The sequence below is a fragment of the Mandrillus leucophaeus genome, unplaced genomic scaffold (assembly GCF_000951045.1).
Source record: "Mandrillus leucophaeus isolate KB7577 unplaced genomic scaffold, Mleu.le_1.0 Scaffold542, whole genome shotgun sequence".
NCBI classification, from domain to species: Eukaryota; Metazoa; Chordata; class Mammalia; order Primates; family Cercopithecidae; genus Mandrillus; species Mandrillus leucophaeus.
In genome coordinates, this window is record NW_012105831.1 from 962,153 (window position 1) to 973,421 (window position 11,269).

The 11,269-nt window shown below is 43.9% G+C and overlaps 1 long non-coding RNA gene across 1 annotated transcript in view; it reads right to left on the minus strand.

Moving 5' to 3' along the window:
- The window catches only part of LOC105552069, a 39,777-nt gene that overhangs the window by 10,079 nt on the left and 18,429 nt on the right, over positions 1–11,269 (minus strand). The window lies entirely within an intron of this gene.

Consider the following 11,269-nt stretch of genomic DNA (forward strand, 5'->3'; position numbering starts at 1 on the left):
TTTTTGAGACGGAGTCTCGCTCTGTCGCCCAGGCTGGAGTGCAGTGGCTGGATCTCGGCTCACTGCAAGCTCCGCCTCCCGGGTTTATGCCATTCTCCTACCTCAGCCTCCCGAGTAGCTGGGACTACAGACACTCGCCACCTCGCCCGGCTATTTTTTTGTATTTTTTTTTACTAGAGACGGGGTTTCACCGGGTTAGCCAGGATGGTCTTAATCTCCTGACCTCGTGATCCCCCCGTCTCAGCCTCCCAAAGTGCTGGGATTACAGGCTTGAGCCACCGCGCCCGGCCTGAAAACATTTCTTAATTAGAGAAAATGATTATTACTTTTTTTCCAGAGTTGTGCTGTATTTCCCAAGCTATATGTTTTTCATCTTACCATTGCACAAGTAAAACTGAGGAAGCTGTGAATTTATTGTTGACTTAGGAATTCAAATAATCCATGTGAAAAGAGAAGCAAGCCTGAACAAAGGAGCTGCAGGTAGAAAAGAAAAATGTAGCTTAAAAATTCAAGGAATGAACATTGAACTCTCTGTGTATAATTAAAAATTACACCACTTAGAATACAATTGCAAAAACAAATTGCACGTAAATCTTTTCTGTCCAATTATGTGATTTAATGCAGTGGCTTACAAAAAATCACTGCTCATTTTTATCTGTGTGTCAAACATTAAGCCCCTAGCGGTATTTTTCAGGGTCCATTTTTACTGTTGCAGAGGAATAATTAAGGTTATTATAATTAACTTCCCCATGACTGAAAAACTCTGAGTAATGTGAGCACCTGCTGATACATGAGTCACAGAATTATATAGTGTCTTTAAAAATACTGTCAATTTAAAGTAATTTGATAATTAATGGTAAATAAAAAGTGCCTAGGAAAAATATTTCTGGAACCATTGTGGTCAAAAGTGCAACTTAGAAATTGCTAACCTTTTGCTCATAGCTTTGTTTTAAGGCTATTCATGATTCAAAGAGGCTAATTCATACTAATGCTGGTAGGCATGTAAATTTCAATGTCTATATAATATTTAAAGCAACAGTACCTAGCTCCAAATGCTGGAATCTTGGAGAGCCAAATGCAGCTTATATTTCATGATTGCCATTCAGCTAAAAATGTACTACTGAAATCAGATATTCTAAGAATTGGCAGGTGTCGTTTCTACACAATGCCTGTAATTCTCTTTGGTGAAAGACACATCTGGTGATGTACTAAATTTTAAACCAGGCTGAGTCTATTGCTTGCTTTATCAAAATAACCGTTAAGTTTTAAAATCTGATTTGTCTTGGAGACAAGATGCTGAAGTCTAGGCTTTATTTGGAGTCAAAATTTCCAGTCACATCAATGAAGAAAAGACCACACTAGTTGTAACTAGCCTCATCATTTGATGTGTATATTGTCTTATGAAGGAGTTGGAGGCCTATTGATTGAAAATGAGATGCTATTGAAAAGAGTTACTAAGAAATAGCAGATCTGAGTTCTGGTTTCAGCTTTGTGATTCAGCTGTTGAGAGATAGTTGGGCATAAGTTGGCATTGTTTAAACCTCATTTCCTCATCCTTAGAGAACATTTCTTGCATAATGACTAAATTTGGGTGGCATTTTATTATTCTGAAAAGTGGTACAGGTTGGAATAAAATTCCTGTGTTTTTCATTTAAAATAGTAATTCTGGTACCGAAGTGCTGGGAAGGAAAGAGTATGGTCCTTTGAAATGGTACAGAAGCTGGGAAGGGAAGTGCTGGGTAGAGGAGGGCGTGGTCCCTAGCTAAGCCTCCACCCCCACGTACCTAGGTGAGGATAGGCATTTCCTGCCCAAATGTTGCATTGCCCAAGACCATCCTGACCTGCCACGCCCATCCTGTGCCTATAAACACCGCTCCCCCGCCGCCGCCCCAGTAGGCAGATGCACAGGCAGCTGGACTTCCAGAGGAACACATCAGTGGAGGAAGACACAGGCAGCTGAACGTCGACAGGAATGCACCAACAGGCACCGGCACGCCAGCAGGCCACCAACTAGCAGAAGTAGAACGACATGGAGTTTCGCTGGGGCGGTCGGAGGAGAGCCTGGGCCACCAAGGGCCCGACTCTAGGGGAAAATCATCTCCCTTCTGGCTCACCCATCTGCTGAGAACTATTTCCACTCAATGAAACCTTGCACTCATTCTCCAAGGCCACGTGTGATCCGATTTTTCTGGTATACCAACACAAGAACCCAGGGATACAGAAAGCCCTCTGTCCTTGTAATAAGGTAGAAGATGTAACTGAGCTGACTAACACAAGCTGTCTATCCACAGCTAAACTAAAAGAGCATCCTGTAACACATGCCCACTAGGGCTTCAGGAGCTGTACACATTCACCCCTAGACACTGCTGTGGGGTCGGAGCCCCACAGCCTGCCCATCTGTATGTCCTTAGAGGTTTGAGCACTGAAGAAGTGAGCCACACCCCCATCCCATGCCATCTGAGGGGGAAAAGGGAACTTTTCCCGTTTCAGTATCAGTCTTATAAACATCTTACAGGAATACAATGTACGGTTCCGTGTTGTAGGAGTAAAATATTTACAGATGACTCTGAGGTACAGAGCCATAAATGTGGAATGAGTTATGTTAGAAGGAAACAGACTCCCCATTGTGGGAGGTGCGGGATTGCCAGAGGCTCCGGGAGTGAGCATCCGGATGCTGGATGTGTTGAAGAGGCTCAAGTACCAGATTGGGAGTCAAACAGCCTGACTTGTAAGAGTTCTAAAAGGCTTGAGGGTCTATGATGGTATCTTTGAAAACTGTACAATGTTGTACAAACTAAGGTATCACTGTGAAGAAAGATGAAGACTAAAATGAAATCTTCTTTTAAAAGAGCTCACCCACTACAAGTTTGAATAAATAAATTTACCCTTCTTGTAATCCTGGAGTAAAATATTTTAGCTGGGCCAGACGCAGTGGCTCAGGCCTGTAATCCCAGCACTTTGGGAGGCTGAGGTGGGTGGATCACGAGGTCAGGAGACTATGCTGGCCAACATGGTGAAACCCCATCTCTACTAAAAATACAAAAATTAGCTGGGTGTGGTGACGTGCGCCTGTAATCCCAGCTACTCAAGAGGCTGAGGCAGGAAATAGCTTGAACCCAGGAGGCGGAGATCACGCCATTGCCTCCAGCCTGGGTAACAAGAGCGAAACTCGGTCTCAAAAAAAAATACATAATATAATATTTGATATAATAGATTTAATGTATATAATATAACATAATATATTATATATTATTTAATATACAATATAATATATAATATTGTATAATATATATCATACACGTAGATATTTCATATATACATATATACACTTGTGTTTGGGAAGTGTCAATGCAACTTTCACTATTTATTACTTAATAGAGTTGATTTAAGATTGTAAGCACAGTCATTTAAATGCTTCCTTTATTTTTTTTTGAGACGAAGTCTGGCTATGTCACCCAAGTTGGAGTGCGTGGCGCCATCTTGGCTCACTGCAAGCTCCGCCTCCCGGGTTCACGCCATTCTCCTGCCTCAGCCTCCCAAGTAGCTGGGACTACTGGCGCCCGCCACGGTACCCGGCCAATTTTTTTTTTTTTTTGGATATTTTTAGTAGAGATGGGGTTTCACCGTGTTAGCCAAGATGGTCTGGGTCTCCTGACCTTGTGGTCCGCCTGCCTCAGGCTCCCAAAGTACTGGGATTACAGGCATGAGGCACCGCGTGTGGCTGAATGCCTCCTTACACTTCAGATGCCTTCTCATACGCTCTTCATTCTTATTCTTTGGCGTATTTTGGACATTTTGGTCATTTAGAGACATCTGAACAGTTATATATCTGTCTTCTAAAAAGCCAAGGCAAATCTCCACCTGACAGTCTTTGAAGATATGGTATTAGTCAAGCTGTTCTCTTTGGACTATTTAACAAGCAAAAACCTTAATTCTCTGCTGTAATTCAAATTAAGGTATTATTTCTTGAAAACCTGGGGAAATAAATGAAATTTTGGAACAGTTTATATTTTTTCAAAATAAAGATATGACGAAGGGTATATATTTTACAAGCCACAAGTAGAACTTCATTTATTTACAGTTTATGCCTGAGGGGTTGGATGAGAGACTATGTTCATATGTAGAGTTTATGCTAGAATATGGGGAAGGATTGCTTACCAATCCGTGTCATAAGGGGACACTAATTAAGTTTGGATAACAGCTAGAGAAGAGAAAAAACCTAAGGCCGATATTTAGATCTCTTAAAATGTTTGTTGCAAACCCAGTGCCTCTCAGATGCCCGCTCTGTGCCAGATACTGTGCCAGTATTATGGAGCTTTGAAATGATTCCACTTTTGTAGTTTGCTATGTGAGTGACATGTTTTGCTGTGAGGAGAACTTGGAGGGTTTTCCTGCTGTCTTGAGAATGTGACATCATACATTATGAGACCGCACATGTTAGCTGCTGAAATTCAAATACATAGAAACTCCAGAGTTTCATAGATACTCCGAAAGCTTAGGCTGCACTCCACTAGCCACTTCTCTGACAAAGCAAAGTTAGCCAGCGTCCAGGTGCCTTCTAGTAGTCACATATCTCTGCTGCCATCTCTTGGATGCCATCTGTTCTGAGAACTGCTTGTGTAAAGATACACCTCAATCTTTGATTAGACTCTCCTTTCCACAGAGGCCTGCTTCCATCCCACTTGAGCAATTTGACTTTAATAATTTTGAAGCTCACTCACTATGTGGTAAACGGACGTCATCTAATCGAGGGTATTCCCTGTGAAATGTGCTCATGTGTAAGCATTGTGACCCAAAAGAAAAAATACCTCTTTGTGTGGCAATAAACTGAGTGATTTGCGATATCATACCATGATAATTTCTTTAACCATACAGAACAGCCAAGCACTTTACATGCATTATATTATTTGGTACTTATGATAATAGTTATTCCCATACTGGAAGGACAGCTCATGGAAAACTGACATTTTTTACAACCTCTACAAGTAGTAAGACAGTTGGGAGAAAAGTCCTGGGAGTTATCACTTGGTTCACTATAACAGAAGGACAAGGTGGTCTGGATGTACCATTTTGGTCCCACAGGGCTGGCTGGGCTGGTGTGGCTGCCTGGACCACTACTGTGCCCTCCATCAGTGACAATGAGCCCTGGACAGAGAAGGACTGGTGGGTCAAGAACATTCAGGGCATTTGTCCCTTGCTCAATGCTCCAATGTAACCCACCATCAGTAGAAAGGTTGAAAAAGTACACTTCCGGCTGAACGCAGTGGTGCACGCCTGTAATCCCAGGACTTTGGGAGGCTGAGGCAGGTGGATCACCTGAGGTCAGGAGTTTGAGGCCAGGTTGGCCAACATGGTGAAACCCTGTCTCTACTAACAATATAAAAAATTAGCCAGGCGTGGTGGGGGGTACCTGTAATCCCAGCTACTTGGGAGGCTAAGGCAGGAGAATCACTTGAAACTGGGAGGTGGAGGTTGGGGTTGCAGTGAGCCGAGATTGTGCCATTGCACTCCAGTCTGGGCAACAGAGAGAGACTCAGTCGGGGAAAAAAAAAAAAACACATGCACACACACACACACACACACACACACACACACACAAAAGTACACTTCCAAAAAGGGAACTTCCTTGTGACATAAATAATCTCTGTCACCATCAGCCTCCCAATAAGCTGAATTATGACATAGGATGGAAAGTGGGGCGAGGTGATCTTTCCCTCCCCTGCTTCTATCTCAACATTTCATGACTGTATGAGCTGCAGAACGAGCAGGTGTTAATTATCTAAGAAGAACAAAGAGAACAAAGTGCCCCACTGGCTTGTTGAGAAATGCTCAGTTACTTTCTGAGACAGCCTCAGCTTGGCTCAAACCTAATCATTTGCTAAGCCAAAGAGGCTCAGGAATAGTTGAAAGTCAAAGTCAGGAAATAGTATCATGCAACCTCACCGAGACAAAATAGAAAGGAACAGAGCTTCCTGTATAATATACACTTGGAAAAACACAGTAACTAGACTAATAGATTAATTGCTTCCTCTCAATAATTTTTTAATTTAATTTTTTATTGTTAGTTTTCAGTACAACACACACATACTGTGGATCTAGAAACAAATGACTATTGCGTGGCAGGGCAGCAATGGAGGGATGGCGGGTTGCAGGCCTGCTAGGGAACCATCTAGTGTTGACTCAAGAATAGGGCTCCATGGGGCAAGCCCAGGAGCAGAAAGTGATCATGAGGAACTGGAGAGGATAGTGGAATTCAGCTCTGCGATGTCAGGAAGATAAGTCCAATGCCCAGGGCCTGAGTCACAGGTATGAGGTATGAGGGACAAGGTATAGGTCAGGAATTTGGAGTCAAGAAGAGGAGACCAAGCAAAAAGCTGACCAAAAGCACGCGGTAAGTTATTCCTGAGTCAGCCCCAACTTACGGAAGCCCTTGCACATATTAGGCACGAAGGAAATATTTGTTGGATGAACGAAGGGATGCTTGAAGAATGAGGGTCTGTAAGGTTTGCCTTTCAAGGCTCATGGGACCTGATGATAGGATGCATTGGTCAGGATCCAAGTGTGAGTGGGAGCAGAGCGGGCAGCAAAGTGACAGATCTGATTCCACATACAGATGGGTCAACAAGGCAGGAATCCAAGTAACTGAAAGAAACAATTATCTGTAAATTGAATGCCAGGAAAGTGTGGAGAGAGGTGGAGGATGAGGGAGATTTCATGGCATAATTTGGGGAAGAATATCCCGAGGTGGAGAGAAAGTAAAGAGTGAAAATAGGACACTAGCATAAGGCATCAGAATAGCCAGGGCATGCAGTGTATGGGGCCTGTGGGCCAAGAAGCCAGGAAAGCTGTCTGAGCCTGAATGGGGAGAGCTCAAATTCCGGCTGAGAACTTCAGACAGGGGACATGTCCATCACTGCATCATCTCATCACAATAGATGTGAGACCGGGGAAAGAAAGAGTGCGTTCTCTGAAGGGTTAGGCCTGTGTTGTGGTGTAGCAGGACATTCACGTAGTCCATAATTCTCTCTGAATTATGGAAATATCATGGCATTACCAAAAAGGGAAAAAAGCGAAATTATGGCACAAAAATTTTACAACATGTGTCTATTTTCCATCTTACGGACAATAAAATAGGAAACAGGACAGCATTGTAAGTGCAGTTGACCCTTAAACAACTTGGGAGTCAGGGGTGCCGAACTCCTGCACAATCAAAAATCCACATATAACTTTTGACTTTCCCCAAACTTAACTACTAATAGCTTACTGTTGACCATAAGCCTTACCAATAACATAAAACGTTGACTAACACATATTTCGTATATCATATGTGTTAAATATTGCATTCTTACAATAAAGTACGCTACAGAAAAAGTGTTATTATTAGGAAAATTGTAAGGAAGAGAAAATATATTTACTGTTCATTAAGTGGAAGTGGACCACCATAAAAGTCTTCATCCTCATCATCTCATATTGAGTAGGCTGAGGAGGAAGAGAAAGAGGAGGGTTGGTCTTGCTGTTTCAGGGGCGGCAAAGTTGGAGGAAATCCACCCATAAGTGGACCTTCGAAGTTTAAAACTGTTTAAGGGCCAACCATCAATGCAATGTGAACAACAGATCTAGTGCTCTGCTAAACTCTTGAGAGTGTGACATGGAAGGAAACTACCACATACAACTAGTGATGGGATTTTCCCCCACCTTAAACGTTTTTGGAACAAGGAAGATGTAAATTTTTTAAAAGGAGTAGTTTAAAAACCTTCTAGGTGTCGCATTTACAATGCAATTCATTGTTATAAAATACTGATAACAATTGTATATCTAACATACTTTACCAAGAGAAATACTTTACAGGGGTTTACATGGCACATTTATCTCCTCCACTCTATAAAGCACAATCTTGTTTAAGTGAAGAATTTTGTGTCTTCATTTGGAGGATTTCTTGTGATTAGAAAATCCTTTTTGCTAGAATCATGGTGGTTGAAAAATTGTGCTTAGTGTTCTGATTTTCCAAGTTTCCTTTGCACAGGCAAAAAAACGTAGAGAGGAGGGGAAGAGGAAAACAGAAAGAGGAAATTTTTGTCCAAATAATGACAATGGAAAGGTGAACATTTAGCTAACTGAAACCAACCCAATAGTCTCATAGATAGTTTCTTGCATAAACACAGAACTTGACCCTTCTGGTCTTAAGGCTTAAACCTTACATTTGTTTTATCTGAGTTCCTTCCTCAGGAAATGACCTTCAGGTCTCTCAAAAAAAGTGACAAAGAATTGAAACTCACCAGATCATCACATTCAGACAATGAGATGGAAGACCCCTCATTCATCCTGATTGCTTCTCTGGCCCTCCCTAATTCCTATTTTCTTACACATTGTTACATTTCTTCCCTACTATAGAAACCCCTAGGTTTAGGTTTAGTAGGTCAGGGAGATGGGTTTGAGACTGGGCTCCCATTGCCTTGGCTGCAGCACTGGATTAAAGACTTCATTCTTGGCAATAATTGTCTCAGCGCTTGGCTTTCTGCTGTGTGGCAAGCCGGAGGACCTAGGCCAAACCCCTGGTGTTCTGGTAACATAACCAGAAGCCTTTGCTTTGGTGGGTACACGTGGTTATTTTCCAGCAGAAAAATAGCCAAGTGAGAAATAGGTGTTGTCTCAGAGAGGTCTATGAGGTGGGGAGCAGGAAGGGTCTGGCGGGATGGGGCTGGTGTGCGAGGCACATTCCTGAGGATTCCTTATTGGGAGAGAGTTCTGCCTTAGCAAGAAACACCCTAGAAGCTTCTTGCCTGGGGCAGATGGTTGATTCTGTATGCAGTCTTCTAAATGGTGTGGGGTTTGCCAAACATGGTGCTTAGAATCTGGACTATCCCTTGTATTTCTGTCTTTCTTTATCCCAACCTCTTGCTCGGTGGCCTCTTCCATTTGCTTCTTGAAATGTGTGGTCTCCGGTTCCCAGACTGCTGTTTTACTCTTCCTTGCGACTCTGCTTTGATGTACCATGGTGCCTGGCACATAGCACACCGTTATTAAGAACTTGTTGAATAAATGGCCCAATATGGCATTGACGTTTTCTTTGAAGTGCCTGTCTTCGTTTGTTCAGACTGCTGTAAAAAAATTACCATAGACTGGGTGGCTCACACAACAGAAATTTATTTAACACGGTCTGGAGTCTGGGAGGTCTGAGATCAGGGTGCCAGCATGGTCGGATTCTGCTGGGGGCCCTCTTCCTGGTTTGTAGACAATTTCAGACCTCACATGGGGAAAGCGAGAGGAAGCAAACACTCTGCTGCCTTTTCTTGTAAGGCACTAATGTCATTCATGAAGGCTCCACTTTAGTGACCTTATCACCTCCCAAAGGCCCAACTCCAAATACCATCACACTAGGTGCTCGGGCTTTAACATATGTATTTAGAGGGGATACAAACACACAATCCACAGCAGTGCCGAATAGTCTAGAGACCTCAGGGTCTTCAGAATCTCTCTGGTTTGCATCTGTCCTTGCCCAGTGAACCCTGCTGTGTATGTACCTTGTTTTGGTCAGATATTCCTTGTTTTTGTTTGTTTTGTTTTTTCTTTTATCTGTAGTGAACCACAGGAGATTTGGGGGCTGATTATATCTGACTGCTGGTAGCCCAGTACATGTGATTTCTGGTCCTCACTCTTCACTAGACCTGGGACCTAGGATGAGTCATTTCAACTTGCAGTATTTCAGCTTTCTCATCTACAAAATAGAAAGGTCCTAAATGTTTTATATGATTCTGGAGCTTCTAGTTCCAACATAAATTTCCCCTAAATCATTCCTTTCTTATTATAGTCATTGATTACTTAAATTCAGTGATGTTAAGATGGATGGCTGTGTTTCCTTTTTCTTTAACAATGACCACAACTGTATGTCATTATTATTTAGTAGGAAGCTTGAGGGGAGGAAGTATCCTTAGAATGTTTTGGATTTTTCTCTTACCTGTAAGCTGGCTTTCTTATTTTGCTCCAACAGTCCTTATGATTCTGGGAAAGAGGACAGGGCAGAAGCCCCTTTGGAAGGGAGGAGCATGACCCTGGGGAAGTGGCTCTGTCTGGCTTGTGGATTGTGGGAGAGAATAAGGTAGCAGCCAAATCCTGTCTGCTGCATTAACCTCAGTCTGAGCGCAGACTTTTGAAAGCGGGAGTGGCATTGAATGGGATGGAAGCAAAGCTAAAAGTGAACAGGCCCTTTCCCTTCACCCAGTGGGCCTAGACCGACACCATCTTGCATGGGGTCCTGCCAGAAACATCCTACAGCCACATCAGAATAAATGGTATGGCAGGTGGGTGTATGTAGACAGATGAGGCGCAGAATTTATTGACCATGAGTCTGTTTTGACCTTGAGTATCTTGGAAGGTGTCTTGGAGTTCCCATGTAGCAGAGGAGAGACGGAGGGGCTGAGGTCAGAACCACTAGGTGAGGGTAAGCACCCAGGGGCCTTGCCATAGGGAGCATGGTGACCCTATCCACCAGGGCTGCAGAATAGATGAGAGAGCCAAAGCAAGGCCATGTCAGCAGCTGAGAAAGATGCCAGGCCCGACAGAGACAACATGGACCTTGAGATGCCAGGTGCAGGGTTCGGGAGCAGAGGTGAGCTGGGCCTGGCAGAGAGGACTCCATTGCTGCAAGGGCCAGCAGGGGCCCAGACAGCAGGGCCTATACTGACTGCCCACAGACCTGTGACCTGTGTCTCCCTCGCCCACCTGGGGACATGGTAACTCCATGTGTATCCCACCCACTGGGTGCCCTTGTGGCGGGACAGGCCAAAGAAGGAGCATACACTTGACATGACAGCTGCAGTGAGGAAGGAGGCAGACGGAAGCCTTACGGCACTGCTTTCCTGTGAATGGACATGTTGAAAAGGCCTTTTCCCTTCCCTTGCTGTCCAGTGGAGCTGATGGGGTGGGAGACTAAGGAAGGAAACATCAATAGTAGAAAATACGCAACACAGATGTGCTTTGCTCACTTGAGTGGAAGTGAGCACAATTTCAATCCAGCCACGGCAGCGCCGTTAGAGGAGGCTGCCTGCCTTGCGTTTCCCACCTGGAAGGGAGCTCCTGCCTGCTCTCTCCATATCATTTCTCCGGCTAGTGGTCTGGGCCCCAAGATGACCTGGAAGGGAGAATATTGCCTCGTCTCCCCTGGAGCCAACAGTGCACAGAATGGATGGGCTTGGTGAAGGAGGCTATGAGCACTTGAGGCTAATACTGTGGCCTCTGTCCCGTGTCTGATAAGGCCCTCCGTGTGCAGGAG